The sequence below is a fragment of the Somniosus microcephalus genome, chromosome 12 (genome assembly GCF_052327205.1).
Source record: "Somniosus microcephalus isolate GS21.2 chromosome 12, FLI_Smic_1.0, whole genome shotgun sequence".
Lineage (NCBI taxonomy): Eukaryota > Metazoa > Chordata > Chondrichthyes > Squaliformes > Somniosidae > Somniosus > Somniosus microcephalus.
This window is the reverse complement of record NC_140998.1, coordinates 66,538,763-66,559,648: the sequence shown is the minus strand read 5'-3', so window position 1 is coordinate 66,559,648 and position 20,886 is coordinate 66,538,763.

The following is a 20,886-nucleotide window of genomic DNA, read 5'->3' as shown; positions in this document are numbered from 1 at the left end:
TATACTCAAAAACTCAGCATGCATAGCCCTCTGGGGCAGAGAATTCCAAAGATTCACAACCCTCTGAATGAAGAAATTCCTCCTAATCTCAGTCTTAAATGGCCTACCTCTTATCCTGAGACTATGCCCCCTAATTCTAGACACTCCAGCCAGGGGAAACAGCCTCTCAGGATCTACCCTGTCAATCCCCTTCAGAATCTTGTATGTTTCAATGAGATCACCTCTCATTCTTCAAAACTCCAGAGAGAATAGGCCCATTCTACACAATCTCTCATCATAGGACATCCCTCTCATCCCAGGAATCAATCTAGTGAACTTTCGTTGCACCGCCTCCAAGGCAAGTATATCCTTCCTTAGATAAGGAGACCAAAACTGTGCACAGTACTCCAGGTATGGTCTCACCAAGGCCCTGTACAATTGTAGCAGGCTTCCTTACTCTTATACTCCAACCCCCTTACAATAAAGGCCAACATGCCATTTGCCTTCCTTATTGCTTGCTGTACCTGCATGCTAGCTTTCTGTGTTTCTTGCACGAGGACACCCAAATCTCTCTGAACACCAAGGACTGGATTTTCATTGAGGAGACGAGTAGGAGGCGGGACTACAACTTTCAGGGTTGTAGTCCCGCCTCTATCGAGTTCTAGCCAACCCACACAATTTTGACTTGATTGATCTTGTTGAGCCCGCCCAACGGGCTCAGCAGGCCAATTAAGGGCCACCCGGCAACAGGTGACATTACAGATTGATATTTCATCTGTCAAGACCTTTTGACAGATGAACTATCAACATTTGACAGCTGTTTGAAGCTGTCAAACACTGACAATCTGTACTCCAGGTTAATTCCTTCCTCTCAGGATGATTTAGAGATCTCCCCGGAACAGAAAGCTGAATGCTGGAACTTTTGATAGCTCGCGCCCATTCTGCTTTCTGTGCCAGTGAGATGAGGGACACCCGAGACCTGAAGGAAGGAAGGCTGTAAAGTTAAGGAAAACTTCTTTAAACACTTTACACACACCAAACACACTTACCTGTGCACTCATGCACACATCACTCACCTGAACACCGGACATCTCGACCCCTTCAAGCCCTTCATCCCGACGGCCCGCCTCGCTAACTTGGCGTGGTTTGGAGCTGTTGGGAGTCCCACACTTCAAGAATGAAAATAGGGATTAGGCTAAAAACTGCCTGTTAACTACCTGTTAACAGGCAGTTAATTGGCACTAATCTCCTTCCCGCCTCGGGGAGGCGGGTCCCAGTGCGGGTCGGGTACCCGCCTCCTTTGAAACTGGCATGGAGGCGGGTTGGGGGCGGGATGGGTTTGTGCCCCCCGATTTCGGGATTTTAACCCCCCACACGCCTCCAATCCCGCCTCCACAGCCCAATGAAAATCCTGCCCCAACATTTGAAAGTTTCTCACCATTTAAAAAATATTCTGTTCTTTTATTCTTCCTATCAAAGTGAATAACCTCACATTTCCCTACATTATACTCCATCTGCCACCTTACTGCCCACTCACTTAGTGTATCTATATCCCTTTGCAGACTCTGTGAGGGGAACTTTCCCAGCCCTGGGGAGGCGGGACTGCCGGGAAAATGGCAGAAACTGGGAGCGGGTACCGACCCCGCTCCCAACCCACCTCTGTGCCATCTTCCAGGGAGGCAGGTCCCCGAGGTGCACAGCGACCCGTCTCCTCAAGTCGGGAAGGGGATTAGAGCCAATTAGCTGCCTGTTAACAGCTAGTTAACAGGCAGTTTTGAGGTTTTTCCCCATTTTACACCTGCAATTGCGGGCTTCCTGACGGTACGGTGGCATAGTGGTTAGCACTGTTGCCTCACAGTGCCAGAGACCCGGGTTCGAATCCGGCCTCGGGTGACTGTCTGTGTGGAGTTTGCACATTCTCCCCGTGTTTGCGTGGGTTTCCTCCGGGTGCTCTGGTTTCCTCCCACAGTCCAAAGATGTGCGGGTTAGGTTGATTGGCTATGATAAAAAATTGACCCTTAGTGTTAGGGGGATTAAATATGTGGGGTTACAGGGATAGGGTGGGATATGTGTTGGCGTAGGGGTTACGGGGATCGGGTGGGATATGTGCCGGTGCAGGCTCGATGGGCCGAAATGGCCTCTATCTGCACTGTGGTGATTCTGTGATTCTGTGACTGTGAACCTCGCCAGGGTCAGTGAAGTGAGCAGTGGGTCTGCAGGGGTGAGAGGGGCCGAAATGTCAGCTGTAGAGGTGAGCGATGGATGCAAGTGTGGACAGGTAAGTATGAGAGGTGAATGTAAAGTGTTGGAAAAAGTTTCCTTACCTTTGCTTCTTTCTGCAGGCTTCAACCTTTGAGGATCCAGAGGTGCCTCATCTCAATGGCAGAGATGGCAGAATGGCTACTGCATTCTCAGATGTAGCAGCCATCTGCTTTCTGCTGAGGAGAGAGGTCTTGGTGAGCCCATATGCAAGGGCTCACCTTAGAACAGAGATTGTCAGTGTTTGACAGCTTCTCAAAGCAGTCAAACGCTGACAATTCACCTGTCAAAATTTTTTCAACAGATGGAGTGTCATACGCTGATGTCATCTGTCACCGGCTTTCCCTTAATTGGCCGGTAAGCCCGCAGGGCAGGCCTAACAAGGCCAATCAAGGGAAAATAGCGTGGGTTGGTCAGACATCACTGGGGGCGGGACTGAAACCTGGAAACCAGAAGTCCCGCCTCCAGCACGTCTCCATTGAGAAAATCCAGTCCTTTGTGTTCTCCTCACAGCTTACTGTCCCACCTAGCTTTGTATCATCAGCAAACTTGAATACATTACACCCTGTCCCTTCATCTAGGTCATTAATATAGATTGTAAATAGCTGAGGACCCAACACTGATTCATGCGGCACCCCACTAATTACAGCCTGCCGACCTGAAAAAGATCCAGTTATCCCTACTCCCTGTTTTCTATCCGTTAACCAATCCTCTATCCATGTTACTATATTACCCCCAACCCCATGGGCCCTAATCTTGTGTAATAACCTTTCATGTGGCACCTTATCGAATGCCTTTTGGAAATCCAAATATACTACACCCACTGGTTCCCCTTTATCTACCCTGCTAGTTACATCCTCAAAAAACTCTAATAAATTTGTCAAACCCGATTTCCCTTTCATAAACCATGTTGACTTTGCGTAATCATGCTATGATTTTCTAAGTGACTTGATACCACTTCCTTAACAATGGATTCCAGCATTTTCCCGAGGACTGATGTCAGACTAACTGGCCTGTAGTTCCCTATTTTTTCTCTCCCTCCTTTCTTGAATAGCGGTGTTACATTTATGACCTTCCAATCCACTGGGACCAATCCAGAATCTGGGGAATTTTGGAAGATCAAAACCAATGCATCCACTATTTCTTCACCCACCTCTTTTAGAACCCTAGGAAGTAGACCATCAGGTCCAGGGGATGTGTTGGCTTTTAGTCCCATTAGTTTCTCCAGTACTTTTTCTCTACTTATATTAATTATGTTAAGTTCCTCACCCTCATTAGACCCTTGGATCCCAGTCATTTTTGGTATGCTTTTTGTGTCTTCTACTGTGAAGACAGATACAAAATATTTGTTTAACATTTCTGCCATTTCCTTATTCGCCATAATTTCTCCTGTCTCAGCCTCTAAGGGACCAATGTTTACTTTTGCTACTATTTTCTTTTTTACATACTTGTAGAAACTCTTACAATCTGCTTTTATATTTCTTGCTAGTTTTCTCTCATATTCTATTTTTTCCCTTTTTATCAATTTTTTGGTCAACCTTTGCTGGTTTCTGAAACGCTTCAAATCCTCAGGTTTACTATTATTCTTTGCAACATTTATAAGTTACTTCTTTCAATCTAATGCTATACTTAACTTCTTTAGTTAACCACAGTTGGATCACTTTTCCCATGGAGTTTTTGTTTCTCAATAGAATGTATTTTTGTTGCGAATTATGAAATATTTCTTTAAATGCTAGCCACTGCCGCCATACCTTTTAATCTCTTTTTTCAATCTACCTTAGCCAACTTGCCCCTCATACCTATGCAATTGGCTTTATTTAACTTTAAGACTCTAGTTTCAGACTTAGGCAAGTCACTCTCAAAATTAACGTGAAATTCTATCATATTATGATCACTCTGCCCCAGAGGATCCTTTACTCTGAGATTGCTAATTAACTCTGTCTCATTACACAATACAAGATTTAAAATAGCCTGTTGCCTGGCTGGTTCCATGACATATTGTTCTAGGAAACTGTCCCGAATGCATTCCATAAACTCATCCTCCAGACCACCTGTGCCAATTTGATTTGTCCAATCTATATGAAGATTAAAGTCCCCCAAGAATATTGCATTACTTTTGTTGCAAGCTCCTACTATTTCTTGATTAATATTCTGTCCAACAGTATAGCTACTGTTAGGGAGCCTATATACAACTCCTACCAGTGTTTTCTGCCCCTTGTTATTCCTTATCTCCACCCATACTGATTCTACTTGCTGATCTTCTGAGCTGAGATCCTTTCTCGCTACTGTCCTTATGTCATCCTTTATTATCAGGGCTACTCCCCCCCTTTTCCATTCTGCCTGTCTTTTCGAAACGTCAAGTACCCTGGAACATTTAGTTCCCAACCTTGACCGCCTTGCAACCATACCTCTGTAATGGCTATTAGATCAAACCCATTTATCTCTATTTGTGCCATTAGTTTGTCTATCTTGTTATGAATGCTTCGTGCATTCAGATAAAGAGCCTTTAATTTAATTTTTTTTGCCATTATTCCCTGCTTTGACCTTATTCCCTGCTGCACTGCTACCATTAAACTCTCTGGGGGAAAAATTGAGTCGTGCCCCCTTTGGGGCGCTAACTTCGCCGGGGTGATACTTTTAGAGCCCCGAAAAACTTAGCGCCCCTGTGGATGAAATTCATCGGTAGCACCCCAAGAGGGAAGCGGGGCACTACTGGAAGCACCCCGCTTCCCTCTTGGGGCATTATGGCACATCGCGCCATGGTACTGCAGGCCTTCCTCCCCTTCTTAAAGGGGCGGGGCCATGCGCAGCATGACCCGGGGCCCAGCTGGGCCACCAGGGATCGGAGTGCCGACAAAAGAGCCTGGCACACAAGAGAAGTGCCGGGCTCACGGAGTGCAGCTGGCACTCTGTGGGGGGGGCGGGTCAGGAGGCCGGGGACGGCAATGGGGGCAAGTGCTGGCAGGCGGCCAGCAACAAAAATGGCCGCTCGGCACTTCGTCTTTAATTAGCGCCACCTTGACCACAGGTAGGGCCCCTGACCCTGTCAGACATAGCGTCTGGCGGTAAGTTAGGGGGTGCTACCGGAGATCGCGGCCGGGGCGCAAGTGGGATGCTGCTCTTAGGGCACTAACGGGAGGCGCAAAGCAACTGAATTTCCCCCCCACCCGTCCCTTCCTGTCACACTCTGCTTATTTTTACACAAATTGCTACACTGCTCTATTGCCTTGACCTTTCACTTTAGATTTCTAAATTTTCCCTCACCTGACCCCTCCCTGCCTTTTTTAGTTTAATGCCCTATCTACAGCCCTAGTTATTTGATTCGCCATGTTGCTGGTCCTAGCCCGGTTTAAGTGAAACCCGTCCCAACAGAACAGCTCCCTCTTTCCCCAGTACTGGTGCCAGTGCCCCATGAATTGAAACCCCTTTTTCCCACAACACTCTTTGAGCCATGCATTTAACTTTCTGATCTGCTTGACCCTATGCCAAATTGTGTAAAATATTTTTTTATAATAATCATTATATAGTATTCTAGTCACAGTTGCATTCCTTACACTTTATTAAAGAAAACACAATATAATTGTGACAATTGTTACAAAATTGTCATCCACGTGATAATTCCACTTTCCTCAGAAAGGAGGCAAAACAGTTCCCATAGGGACTAGAGGCTATTGTCAGCCCTCTTCAATTCAGTTGCTTTGTAAAAGGCTGGTAGGATTGGGTTCTTCCAAAACACTTTATGGGGACTAGTATAATTTGGGAGAAATAAACTGGGAATTTTGTGATAAGAATCCACTATTAAGTTTATAAAATGCCTCTGTTCAATCTCTGACCTTTTTTAAAGTGCTCTTTTAAAAGCTGCTAAAAAATGTTTAAAATGCACATTAGGTTGGATGTTTTCAGTAGGCAGGCATTTCTGGGGGAAATGGAAATGAAAAAAAGAACTGTCTTGGAGTTACTGAGCCTGCAAGAAATTAATTAACTCTATCTCCTTGCAAAAAATAGCTTTATACATTTCCCCTGCTGTAACATACAAAATTTCTTGTGGTAATCAGTTTGTTGAACATTTCCCATGGTTGGATGCTATTCTGGGTATAATCTATAGTAATGACCCAAGTATATAGAACATAAACTAACAGTCACTGCATTTCAAAAATAATTTGGAGTCAGTAGTAATTTGAGATGTTCCAACATAAAGTGCCATATATACTGCAAGCACATGAATTGTGCGGCTGCATTTTCATTTCAGGATTCTAATGCTCGTTTGATTTGTAATTAATCTCTAATAGTTACTATTGTCTCGAGAAAAATCGAAACACCAACAACTTGCATTTATATAGCACCATTAACGTAAAAATGTACTAAGGCGCTTCACAGATAGGCATATGGAATACAGATGCCCAGCAGAAGAGGAGAAATTTGGAAGAGTGAACAAAAGCTTGGTTGAAGAGGGGAATTTTTTGAAAGGTTTTTAAAGGAGAAGAGAAAGGTACAGAGGTAGAGGGATTTAGGCAGGGAATTCCAGCGCAAGGGACCCAGGCTGTTCAAGACCATTGCCATTAATGGGGAGGCGAAGGGAGGAAGTTATGCACATAAGGCCGAATGGAGTGTTTGGTGGGGGCAATATAGGGCTGGATGCGATTGCTTCTAGATAGTGTGGTAAAGGCCATAGAAAAATTTAAAGGCAAGGATGAGGATTATAAGTTTAATGTTTTGAGGGACGGTTATCGAAGATAGGCTGATAGGCAAGCAGGCCTAAGTACAAAGCAGGATATGTGTGGCAGTGTTTTGGGGAAGTTAGAGTTTATGGAGGATGGGCGGCCAGCAAGGAGAGCATTGGAGAGTCTGGAGATGATAAAATGATTCACAAAGATAAAGGGGAATACAGAGAACAAGGTAAACTTCATTCCAATTAAAGACATGACCTGAGACCTATTGGCTCCAAGAAAGGGTGGTGCCACTGATAGATGGAGCAAGTCTGCTCTGGTCCACATAACATCTAATCAAGAAAAAAAATGACCATTATTAGTAAATTATATTTATCTGTGAAGCACCTTGGGTGTTTTTCTACATTAAAGGCTGTATATAAATACAAGTTGTTGTAAATCATATAAAAATGCTGAATGATTAATTACTTTAGAATTCACATCTGTTTTCCTTTTGCTACATATGACTGATCTTATTATCAACAACAACTTGCATTTATGTAATGTATTTGGCTTTGAGATATTTGACACCCATATGTCGCAATGGGGAACGGCATGGTCGGCATTGAATATATTGCACAGATAAGTACTTGGCAAAAGTATGATGCTTCACTCAGTGTTCCAAAAATAAAAAAAGTTTTCCAGAGCAACTTTCCCATTTCCCTCCCCAGATACTTGGAAGCATGGAATGCCCTGGAAAATTCCTTCCCTCCCTGCCAGTTTTCTTCCCCTTTCTTTTTTGCCAAAATCATTATAGTCTCATTGCTAATTTCATCCCCCTCCCAAACCACTGTCTCAGGTTGAACCAGACTGTTGGCAGCCACAGCGTCATATTTGACCCTAAGCTGAGCTTCTGACACCGTGTCTGCTCCATCTCAAAGACCGCCCTACTTCCACCGCCGCAACATTGTCCACCTTCACCCTGCCTCAGCCCATCTGCTGCCGAAACCCTCATCCATGCCTTTGTTACCTCCTGACTCGACTATTCCAATGTTCTTCTGGCTAACCGCCCATCCTCCATAAATGTCAGTTCATCCAAAACTCTGCTGCCCATCATGCACCCGCTCAGCCCTCGTCCTGTGCTCACTGATCTACATTGGCTCCTGGTCCTCCAACACCTCAAATTTAAAATGCTCCTACTCATGTTTAAATCCTTTCATGGCCTCTTCCCTCCCTGTCTCTGTAACTCCTGCAGTCCTACAGCCTTCTGAGAACTCCCCATTCATTTGACTCTGGCCTCTTGTGCATTCTCCACTCCCTTTGCCCCACCACTGGCATACGAGCCTCCAGCCATCTATATAAATGCAGGTTGTTGTTCTCTCCTCTTCTGCTGAAGGTTAGAACCCTTGCGGGGGTACACAGTTCGTACTGTAATGCAATCTCGTTGATCATTCACCATTACAGGTAGACTATCCTTTATCCGAAAACCTTGGGACCAGCCGTGTTTCGGTTTTCGGAAAATTTCGGATTTCGGAAGGTATTTTATAAGACTGGGAAATTTGTCGGGGGTGGGTCGGCGGGGGTCAGGGTCGGTGGGGGGGTCGGCGGGGGTCCGCGGGGGGGTCGGCGGGGGGTCGGGGGTCGTCGGGGTCGGCGGTGGGTCGGCGGGGAGGTCGGCGGGGGTCGGGGTCAGCGGGGGGGTCGGCGGGGGTCCGCGGGGGGGTTGGCGGGGGGGTCCGCGGGAGTCGGGGTCGGCAGGGGGGTCGACGGGGGTCCGCGGGGGGGTCGGCGGGAGTCGGGGTCGGTGGGGGGGTCCGCGGGGGGGTCGGGGGGGGTCGGTGGGGGTCCGCGGGGGGGTCCGCGGGGGGTCGTCGGCGGGGGTCGGGGTCGTGCGCACGACTTACGCTGACCCTCTGCTCAGCGTAAGTCGTGCGCCACTCTGGTCATGTCGTGCGCACGACTTACGCTGAACGAAAAAACCTTCGGTTTTTAGAGGGTTTCGGTTTTCGGAAGTTCGGATAAAAGGTAGTCTACCTGTACTGACTACTGTGCATGGATTACTAAGTCTCCCAGAAGGTGTGTAGATATGTAAGTCGCCATGGTAATATAAGGTCAGAGTTCAATCCTGGTCTATATACTGGTGCTGCTCAATGTCAAAGGAGAAATAATGCCAGTTGAATAACTGAATGCCAAGGAGGTGATTTTGTTGTATCCGTGTGTTAATGGAGACATGGAATGCAGGAGTTGGTTTCACAGGTGTTTACTGAACAAAGTCTGGAGGTGAACTAACAGATACAAGACAATATACAGGCTTATATAGCCCGAGTGGCCATTACCGGCATTACAGTACACAGGGGGCTCTTAAAGGCACATACACCACAATTCCTCCCCTTTTAGACAACCAGTACATAACATTTTAAGTAATCATTAATTAACATGTTACAAGAACAATAATCTACACATTTGCTGCAGTTAATCAATTATAAGTCAGTCTCTCTGGAGGCTTCCTGACTCGGTCCGGATAACGCCTTGGTGGTGTGGTAGTTTTTGGTGGTGTAGTAGGTTCTTTTGGCAAGGTCGATTCAGCTTTAATGCCAGTGTCGGGTTCATCTGGTTCCAGTATCACCGGATCGGAGGTAGATACTATGGGTATCTCTGCTTCATCATTAGGCGTATGGAGTTGTGTAGGTTGTCCCTTTTCGGATGGCTCTATGATCTGGTCAGCATGGCGCCTTATTAGGCTTTCTCCAATGTCCACGGTATACATCAGCGGTCCTAGTCGTGTGCAAATAGTTCCAGGCTGCCATTTCTCGGTACGGTAGCCCCGGGCCAGAACTTGTTGACCTATCTGGAAGGTGCTAGTTGGCCTTTCATTCATGCCTTGAAATTGCCGGTTCTCCACGTCCCTTCTGATGTTTGGCTTGATCAAATCCAGCCGGCATCTTAGGCTTCTATTGAAGAACATCATGGCGGGAGTTTGGTTTGTAACCACATGTGTTGCATTCCTGTATGCAAACAAGAAGTTATCTACCTTATGCTGTAGATTTATGTCTTCATTACCCATGGCCTTTATGGCCTTCTTGAATGTCTGGACAAACCTTTCAGCCAATCCATTGGTGGCGGGATGGTATGGGGCGGACGTGTAGTGCTTAACCCCATTGTTTTTTAAGAACTTCCTGAATTCTTCGGACACAAATTGCGGTCCATTATCAGAACAGATCTGTTCAGGCAGCCCATTCCTGGCAAATATGGTCCTTAATACTGTGATGGTTTTTTCTGTGGTGGTGGAGGACATCTTTATTACCTCTGGCCACTTGGAGTGTGCATCAACCACGATTAAGAACATGGAGTCCATAAATGGACCAGCAAAGTCGATGTGTACCCTTTGCCATGGAGATTAGGGCCACTACCATGGATGTAGAGGGGCTTGTGGTGGGGCGTTTTGGACCTTCTGGCATCCTAGGCAGCTCTTGGTCATTTCTTCGATGTCTCCATCGATACCTGGCCACCACACAAACGCTCTGGCTAGGTTCTTCATTTTCACTCCACCTAGATGCCCCTCGTGAAGCTCCTTTAGCACTTTATCCTGGAGTTTGGGTGGAATCACCACTCTGGATCCACACATCAAGGTTCCTCGGCACACTGACAGCTGTTCTCTTCTTTGCGAGAATGCTGGCAACAGTGGTTCGCCATGTGCTGGCCATCCCTTCACCGTTAAATCGCAGACTCGTGAGAGAGTCGGGTCATTTCTCGTTTCCTTTTCAATGGCAGAATTTGTTACTGGTAGACATTCCACTATGGTTGAGTGGAACATCTCCACTGGGTCCACTGTAGGTGCCTCTTCTACCGTTGGCAACGGTAGGCGTGATAAACCGTCAGCATTCCCATGCTGTTTTGATCCTTTGTATTCGATGTCATATTGGTGTGCCCCTCGGAAAAGGGACCACCTCTGTAGCCTTTGTGCTGTCATAATGGGAACACCCTTTTTAGGGTTGAATATGGAGACGAGGGGTTGATGGTCAGTCAACAAGGTAAATTTTTGTCCGTGTAGGTAATGGTTGAATTTCTTCACTCCCCATACCAGGCTGAGTGCTCCCCTGTCGATCTGGGCATAGTTACGCTCAGCTGAGTTCAATGAGCGTGACGCAAAAGCTATCGGCCGCTCCGAGCCATCAGGGAATCTATGCGATAATACCGCTCCTACGCCGTAAGGGGATGCATCGCACGCCAGTCTGATTGGCAGTGATGGGTTGTAATGAGCCATAACTTCCTTGGACGTGATCGAGCCTTTGCATTTATGGAAGGCACGTTTACAGTCTTCGCTCCATTTCCAAATTACTCCCGTTTGTAGCAGTTCGTTAAGAGGGTGCAGAAGAGTTGACAAGTTTGGTAAAAATTTAGGATAGTAATTTATCAATCCCAGGAACGACCTTAATTGTGAGACATTTTCAGGTGCTGGGGCTTTTATGACCGCTTCAATTTTTTCAGGTGACTTATGCAACCCTTCCTCGTTAATTATGCGGCCACAATATGATATTTGTTTCTGGAAAATTTCGCACTTGGGGCGATTTGCTCGTAGGCCCCGTTCTTTCAGCCTAGTGAGCACCTGCTCCAAATTGGCAAGGTGCTCGTTGTCGTTTTCTCCTGTTACAAGGATGTCGTCTAGGTAGCATTGAGTCCCCGGAATCCCTTGCAGGACTTGCTCCATAGCTCTTTGCCAGATAGCTGGGGCTGATGCTACTCCGAAAACCAGTCGATTGTACTGGTACAGGCCTTTGTGTGTATTTATCGTGAGATACTTTTTAGAGGCCTCTTCAACCTCCATCTGTAGATATGCCTGTGCCAAGTCAATTTTGGTGAAACGTTTCCCTCCGGATAGTGAGGCGAAAATATCTTCTATCCTCGGAAGAGGATACTGTACCGTGTGAAGGATCGGGTTTACAGTCACCTTGAAGTCCCCACAGATGCGAATTTTTCTCTGTTCTTCAGATTTATCATTATTCAACGTTTTCTTCATGACCGGGACGATGGGTGTTGCCCACTCGCTCCAATCTATCTTGGATAACACGCCTGCCTTTTCCAAATTCTCCAGCTCTGCCTCGACTGCTGGACGAATTGCGTATGGCACCGGCCTTGCCTTAAAAAACTTGGGAATTGCCGCATCTTCCACTTTTATTGAGGCGGTGACGCCTTTCAAGGTTCCTAGTTCCTGTTGAAATACTTCCTTGGCGTTGGCCAAGATGTCTTTTAATCGCTCAGGTATGACGTCATCGTCATTTTTTTTCTTACTGGCCACCGTCAGTGCCTGAATGGAGTGCCAGTCTAAACGTATCTTCCTGATCCATTCACGTCCCAACAGCGGTGGACCACCATCTTGCAGAACGTATAAATACAACTTCTGTATTTCCTTGCCGTTGTATACAACAGGCACCCTTATTTTCCCTTTGGGGTATACTTTCTGCCCCGTATATGTTTTCAAGATAATGGATGTGTCTTTCAAAGGTATATGCGGAAATAGCCGCTCGTAACCCCGTTGACTTATGACGGTCAGAGCTGATCCTGTATCTAGCTCCATTTTAACTGGGGACCCCGCTATCGTGAGGGTAACCCAAATGGTCTGGTAATCTTCTTTGGCAATTACATTATGTAATTTGAGACAGCTTAGTCTCTTGTTTCCGGAGTCGCTATCGCTCTTCTGGTCTTCGGAGCTACTGTCCGTCATCATTTGTACCTTTCTGTACTTTTCCTTATTGATTTTTTTCCTGTCCGTGGATTTTTAGTTTCCAGATCGGCATACACGTGCAATGTGTCCAATCTTTCCGCATTGCCTGCATGCTTTGTCCTTGAACCAGCAGTCCCTCTGGTCATGGGTGGATCTGCCGCTGCGATAACATCTCTCGAAACCCTGTGTCATTTCATGGGTGCCGAAGTCCTGTGGCTTTTGCTGTATCTCTGCAGCTCCTCTTGCGGCTGCTTCGTATGATACAGCCACACTGAAAGCCTTGTCCAGTGTCAAATCTTTTTCAGAAAGTAGCCTTTTCTGTGTTCCTTCACTTAGGAGACCGCAGACGAATTTGTCTCGAAGAGAATCTGCCAGTCCTGCCCCGAATTGGCAGTGCTTTGACAGCTCCCTTAATTCGGTGAGGTAATCAGCGTTACTTTCATTCTTGTGCTGATTCCTCCTGAAAAATTTGAATCGTTCCGCTATCAGCAGCGGTGTTGGGTCTAAGTGCTCCTGTAGGGTATCAACAATCTCCTTAAAATTCTTGTCCTTCGGTTTGGCTGGAGTGATTAAGTTTCGTAACAGCCCGTATGTCCTTGCGCCCATTAGATTTAGAAGTACTGATGCCTTTTTATCATCCTCTATTTCATTTGCTGTGCAATATACCTCCACTCTTTCCACATATGTGGTCCAATCCTCTATATCGCTATCGAAAGCAGTAATATTGCCAGTCTTAGGCATCCTGAAAAAAATACGGTGCCTCCCGCGCTTTCCTTTCTTCCCCGCAGAAAAAAAATGGCGCCTCCCGTACTTTCCCACCGCTACCGCTGCTGACAACGCTGTTCTCCGTGGTTTTTATTTACATAGGTATTTTTAATCGGTGGAGACTCGTTCCCGCCGGACTCTCTGGGACTTTTCCCTCCCTCTGCTTGGTCCGAACGCCGGCCTGCTTTGCAGCGCCGGCCGTCTCCCGAGTGCTCCACCCTTTGTCTCTCTTTGCCTCCGCTGCTCGGCCCTGCTGCAGAGCCAGCCGATGGAGCCCCAGCCCGCTGCCCAGGAAGGATTATTGCAGTATCTGCCACCAGCTCGGCTAGCTGGTGAAACCACAGTTTTTTTTCTTTCTTGTTTTTCTTCGACTTTCGTCTGAGCAATCGATCTCCTTGAGGTGCTGCCGAACTGCAGGTAAGTCCGTTTCCAATTCGTCGCCACTGTTGTATCCGTGTGTTAATGGAGACACGGAATGCAGGAGTTGGTTTCACAGGTGTTTACTGAACAAAGTCTGGAGGTGAACTAACAGATACAAGACACTATACAGGCTTATATAGCCCGAGTGGCCATTACCGGCATTACAGTACACAGGGGGCTCTTAAAGGCACATACACCACAGATTTCATGAAGTGTCCCTCTGAATGAGCGAGGGTCAGCTCAAGTCAGAACAGGCCAAATATTAAACCTGACGTCTTTCTGATGGGTTTGTGCAACATATGGCACCATGTGTTACTTACTGAACCATTGGGGGCTCCACCTGCCACTTATTCTAGCAATAGATTTAAAAATACATTATAGAGTGCAAACACCACTCACACCATTGCAATTAGGCACCGATTGCTGTGTGTACTGACTTGGCTGATCTTCACCAGGGTAGTCAGTGCTACAGTTGCCTTTAGCATCACTGGTTTAGAGATTGGGAAAGAATCATCCAGGGTTTCCATGCCTGATTGTTGTCCAGTGACCCATCAAATTACTTGAAAAGAAAGATCCCATGGCACTATTTCGAAGAAGAGCAGGGGAGTTATCCCCCGGTGTCCTGGCCAATATTTATCCCTCAACCAACATAACAAAAACAGATTATCTGCTCATTATCACATTGCTGTTTGTGGGAGCTTGCTGTGCGCAAATTGGCTGCCTTGTTTCCTACATTACAACAATGACTCCACTTCAAAATAAAAGTACTTCATTGGTTGTAAAGCACTTTGGGACATCCTGAGGTCGTGAAAGGTGCTATATAAATGCAAATCTTTCTTTTTATATCCCAACGTATGTTCATGAACATGTAACAGTATATTTGTCAGTGGCAGTTATGGCTAATAATGATCCTTTCATCTTTGCACTATTATTGCTAAAATATACTTTCACCTGACTGAAGAATGTTTTCAGACTGTTAGGAAACTCCCTTTTCTGAAAGCTCATCTGTAGATGGATTTTCCTTTGCCAAGAAACCATTAGGGATCATTGGCAAAGATTATGCCAAATAATTTTTTTTCTTTTCGTTATCAAGGTACTGTTGGTTCTTGTAACTATTAAGGCCACGATTTCGCCGACCGAGGTGGGTCCAGGGTGGCCGGGGTCGGTGTCGCGGTCCTACTGCAGCCCGCATTCCCCAAGTGATTTTATGTTAATAGGGCTTGTTAAACCTACCCTGGAGGTTCCTCGCCAATTAAAAGGAAGTGGGTCTGATGACATCACTTGATGCATCATCAACCGGTTTCCTTAAAGGGGCCATGTCCACATTGATTTTGACAGTTCTGTTGTCAGTGTTCTACAGCATTGAGGTGCTGTAAACACTGGCAATCACTGCACAAAGGTGCACGGCTGCACCCAGGCTCTCCCATGACTCCCTCCATATGCTTATGGAGGGAGTCACAGCACGCAGGGAGATTCTCTTCCCTTCCCAATGGGTGGAAGAGACCTCCCCAGGAGATCAACACAGCCTGGTTGCACATTGCACAGGAGGGCACAAGCAGGGATGTCATCAGAACCAGGCTGCAGTGGCACAAACCTTTCAATGATCTCAGTAGATCACAAAACGTTACTGCCAAGCCACACTCAACCTCATCTTGCTGTGCCACTCATCACATCCCCATCACTGTGCCCTCCCTACTCTACTCCTGCACATCTTTACTCACACCAACTTACCTTGCACCTCCACCCATCCCTCTCTATCTACATTATCACTTCCCCAATTCACTAGCCACCCCTCACACTCATCCTCATCCTGCTGCAAGCATATCAACTAACAACACACAAGAGTAGGCACTTGGGTGGTTTAGCCAATGTTCATGTGAAGTTTCTGGTAATGTGCTGTCAAACATTGAAACCTTTATTTTCAACACTTTGCATTCTTAGACAGATTTGTGTGCACCTTTGGAAGTGGCCTAGTGAGTTGCAGTGAATAGTGAGATATAAGGGTACCCCATCCCCTACCCCTGCAATGGTGATGAGTGTGCATGGAATGGCTTGGGAATTGTAGGGATGCTTTATAGTGTTGGTGTGGGGTGGTGCCAACCTGGCACATCATGTAGCATCCAGGGTGTACAGCATCAAGTGAAGTAAATCTGGCCCTGGTGAGGCCATATTTGGCATTCCAGGCAGCAATGTGGTCGGGTGATGCTGGTGTTGGGGCTCATCTTGGTGGGATTCTGAGGACCAAGGTGAGATATTTTCATGGGCAATGATGCTAATGGAATAGATGGCAGGTGAGTTTGAGATGACAGAAGCGATCTGTCAGTGGTGAGAGAGGATGTTCCAATGAGGTGGCACTGGATAGAGAGTTGGCTCCAAACACTTGCAAGCTACAGAAAGCTCAATATGTCTTCCAAATGCAGTAACCAACAGTTTCTGAGCTTTGAAAGTGAACAGCTGTAACATAGGATCTTTTATACAACTCTGGCAGCTGTCAGGTCATGAGATAATTCAATGCTGAATCCACTCGCAACACGCTGAGCTGACGTGTTCCCCGAGCAGTGGGTAACCCGTGAGGGAGCACATAAAATTGAAATGTAGGCTTAAAATAACAGTTAATTGGATGTTAACAATCAATGATGTGAATTATCTCCCCCACCGCTTGGTGTCGGGTCTGTTCAGCGCCGACGGACCCGACACCTGGGAGTCTCGCAAGGAGGCGGGTTGACAGCAGGTTCCCTACCCGCTGTAAATCTTTGCTATTTTGACAGCGGACCCGCCTCTGAACCCGCCCTCTGAGCGCCGACAAAATTCAGCCCTAAGCCTACTAAGTTTACAATGGATAAACATTGAATTACTTGAAAAGAAAATGCATTTGCCTCATCTTTGTATATGCTGTCATTATCCTGTCCCTGTAAATCATGCATAATGTTTATTTTGTATCAGCTTACATCCCTGAGACCCATTTCCACTTTTCCATTTACAGCTTTTAAATTCTCTACTCTCATACCTTTCTTTGTGAATCAACAGAAGTTCTCAAATTAAATCAATAAGGAGGTCATAAGTGTAGCTCTTTATAAACATTCTCACAGCAGAAAGTGGTTACTTATCCTGTTTTAGTGCATTGTCAAGTGATGCATAGGTATTCACTGTCATACTGTCAATTCCACTTTGAAACTAGAGTTCTTTGTAATCCTTCATTGTTGGTTTACTTCACATTAGTCCATAAATATCCTCATTGCAAGTTGTTAATGTATCCTGCTTATAATAAAAAGGAATGGTTTAGGTCCTTTTCATACTTTCTCCCCTTTCTCAGATCACAAACTGGTTGTATAGTTCAGTACTATATCACGTTGTGCTTTTACCCACTGAGTCTTTGGGGTTGTATGACAATATGCAAGTTTCAGAATTTGAATTGAGTGAAAAGTTTAATGAGTTCCTGATTTTGGGTTCAACTGACCATAAAATAAATTAATAGCGCATTATATCAGTATTATTAAGAGAGCATTAAAAGTGAGATTCCTTGAGTGCGTTAGACCCACAGAATTAATGACAATGATGATGGAAAAGGTTTCCTGTGAACCGTGGCAGCTCATCAGAAAGTTACATCTTTAGCAAGTGGATCCTTTTTCTTTGAAGAGGTGAGAGCCATCAGACCTCTATAGTTTAACAGACGGGTCCAAGATTTACTGTGTAGATTAAAAGGACGATAATGGCCCAGAGAGTATTTCTGAACACTCTAATATGGGTCGTGGGGTTTGTACATCAACAAGCTGTACAAATCTTGATCCTTATTCTGACAAAAAGGTTTGATGGGGATTCAATGGGACACTGGAATACCACTGACAATGCGAGTGTTTTGCTGTTGTGTTTATTCAGTTCCTGATATCTCGGCTATTTTGCTCATTAAAGTTCTTGCTCCATCCAGTTTACTCCCAATGCTTTACTAACATATATATCACCAGAGTACCCATATGTCGAAACTCTTGTTAAGTCTCCTGTTTTTAATTTTAAAAACTGTATTTGCCTTCATGTACCATACTCAAACTGTCACAGAACATGAATTTTATGCCTTATTAAAACACAAGTAGCTGAACTACATTTATCAATATGGTGGTAGTGAGTAATGAGGCTGTCATTTAATGAATGGAATCAGGTGACAGCATTAACCATGAGAGCCCTGTTTAAGGATGTCACCTGAACCCAGAAATAAAATTATAGGCCTAGAAATTCGAGTGGTTTGTGGCATCCGTTAGTGTGACAGCTGCCGCTTTTCCGCCAGCTGGTGGCGGGTCCCCCAGCGTCCTCCATTTTTGTGGGCCCGGTAGCGCTGCCATTAAGTAGCATCGCCCTGCAAAGGAAAATGGTGGAGTGGTGACATCAGTCAGCATGCAACGCCAACTTAATGTCCCCATCATGAACTTTGACCCTACCACTGGGTTCAGCGCTGGGTCCTAAGCATGCCAGGTAAACCCAGTGTGCAAGCAAATTCACAGAGGCGCTGTCAGCACCTCTTAAAGGGATACACACATCCTTTAGGTAAGTTTGCATTTAAGCTTTTGAACTGGTTTATTTTTTATTTTACTGAAGTAGTGGCTTGCTGCAATAGATGTTAAAAGTGCTACTGGACGCTTGCAAGGCCTCGGATGGTAAAGGAAGGCCTCTGAGATGATAGAAAATGTTGCAAATACTCAGCAGGTCAGGCAACATCCATGAAGAGAGAAACAGAGTTCACGTCTCAGGTCAAGATGCTGCACGACCTGCTGAGTATTTCCAGCATTTTATGCTGTCGTTTTAGATTTACAGCATTCGCTCACAGAGGGAAGAGGAAGGCACAGAAGAGGAAGAAGCCAAAGGGGAAGAATCAGAAGAGGAGGTAGCAGAAGAGGAGAAAGCAGAAGAGGGGGAAGCAGAAGGAAAAATGCAACCCAGACAGCCCCTTTCTGGCCTGGATACCTGGGATGGAATCATTCACCTGCAGTCCCAGAGACCACAACCTCAATTCCCCTTTCTACATTAGTCCCACACATTACCTTCCCTCTTTTACTGACCATCACAGCGTCCTCTTGGCCATGATGCTGAAATAAAAGCCACCACAAAGCAAACTTTCGAATCCAACTTTATACAGCTATCCATCCAATATGACACCAAGAAATCAACTCATCACCCTTATGCATTCTCAGTGACTTTCTTGTGTGAGCCTTTGCCGATCCTACTGATGTCATGCAGTGCTACCCCAGTGGCTGCAGCATGGCTGATGGAAGGCTGCTGACTTTCAGTGGGGGGACACTGCAAATGCTTTGCTGGTCGACCTTGAGGAGCTGGTGGCTGGGAGTGTGAAATCAAGTGACGGTGTTTCTTCTTCTTCTTCTTCTTCTTCTTCACTCTCCTCTCCCTCTTCTTGTCTAACCACTGGCTGGGCAGACTGCATTTCTTGGGTGTGTGAAATGAGGAAGGCACAAGGGTGGAGCTGTGGTGAGGTGGGGTGGGAAAGCAAGAGGTGCATACAAGAAGGAGGATAACATATGAGGATACCCGCATTTTGTATCCTTTCTGCCCCGCCGCTGGCCAAGAGCTCAGCCATGCCCCTGCCAAGAATACCCTGCATCATCGCCTCCAAGGGGGTGAGGTGAGGCTAGGAATGGGAGATGTGCCTCCTGATTAGGACAGATTGCTGGCAGGTGAGTGATGGAGGGGTGGGGGGGGGTCGTGGATTGAGCAGTGTGTGAGGCTAGTGGTGTAGTTGGTAGGAGACGGCTTTTGAAGATGCATTCACTGACCTTGACCACTGGTCTGAGGTCATGAAGCTTCTTTGGGCATTGGAGCCAGGTGGTGGGGGTGACACTGCTGGCAGCGACGGCCTCGGTGATGTGGTCCCACATCCTTCTTTCTGGAGGACCATTTGAACCCTGTGGGTAGAGGACCTCTCTTGCAGTGTTGACCCCCTGCACAAAGCTGGAGTGCTGCATGCAGGACCCTGGGTGCCCCTTTCCTGGCTTGCTGAGCCATTTGTGTTAGTGCTGAAGCACTTCTACCATTTTTTGAGGTTTGGAAGGGAATTCAGCTTTAAGGGCTGAAGACTCCCATTTGGGAATTCTTTTCAATGTTAATTTTTTTTAAAGGCAGTAAGGGCTGAAAACTGCATTTTTACACTTCATTTTAATTTTAATTAGTTCTGAACGCATTGCCCCTTTAATCCATAGCCCTTTTAATTACCCACAGTTCCTTGTGAACTCCACAGCCTCGCTCCCAGAGGTTTCTGGAAGCTGGACGGGAACTTCAATTTCCAGGCTTGCACTAATACCACCAGGAGGGCGTTACACATTAATTTAGTGCTGGGCTAAAAAAAATTCTTGGGTATCGCTGCATCCATTTTCAGCGGCCGTTAACCTGAAATTCTAGGCCATAGCCTTTTAATTGCTCTCTATGCTTCATCTGATTCTTCCACCCGTTCCTCTCCTGCAGTTATTCACTGGATGCAGGTTGTCCTTTCTTAACTCACTCAAGTGGCAGTATTATTCACTTGTAGGTCTTGAGAGTGAGTTTCAGCAGCTATCCACCACAGGACCATTAGAGTTAAGCCTGATCCTGTCCTCACTTGATGTTGACCTGTGCAATACCAGCAGGGATCACTGAGTGGGGAACCTTGGATGATTTTCTCTTTCCTAAGTGAAGGCCACTGAGGCTAATTGTCGCATTCTACCTTTGCCCAGCGAACTCAACACAGACCACAGCTTAAACCTGGAACCTTCCTGGTCTACATAGTTCAGATACTCACTGGATAACCTCACTCAGTCACTGATGGAGTTCCTCATTAGTTTTTATATGTACTAGTGGATCTTCTGTGACTTTGCTCATGGTGAGTCGGAGGACACACTACTTTATAATTTGGGCTCGATAGACTCTGACAGCAACAACTGCTGATGTTACCAGCTGAAGCAGAATTGCCACCCAAGCAAGTTTTCTCTCTCTCTCTGCTCCCTTACTCACGGGCTAACTTGTCCTCTTTATCTTAGGATTCTTCCCTCAATCATGTCAATACAATTATTTCTAAAGATGAAAGACAACATGTGATCAGACAAATATTCTTTTACGTTG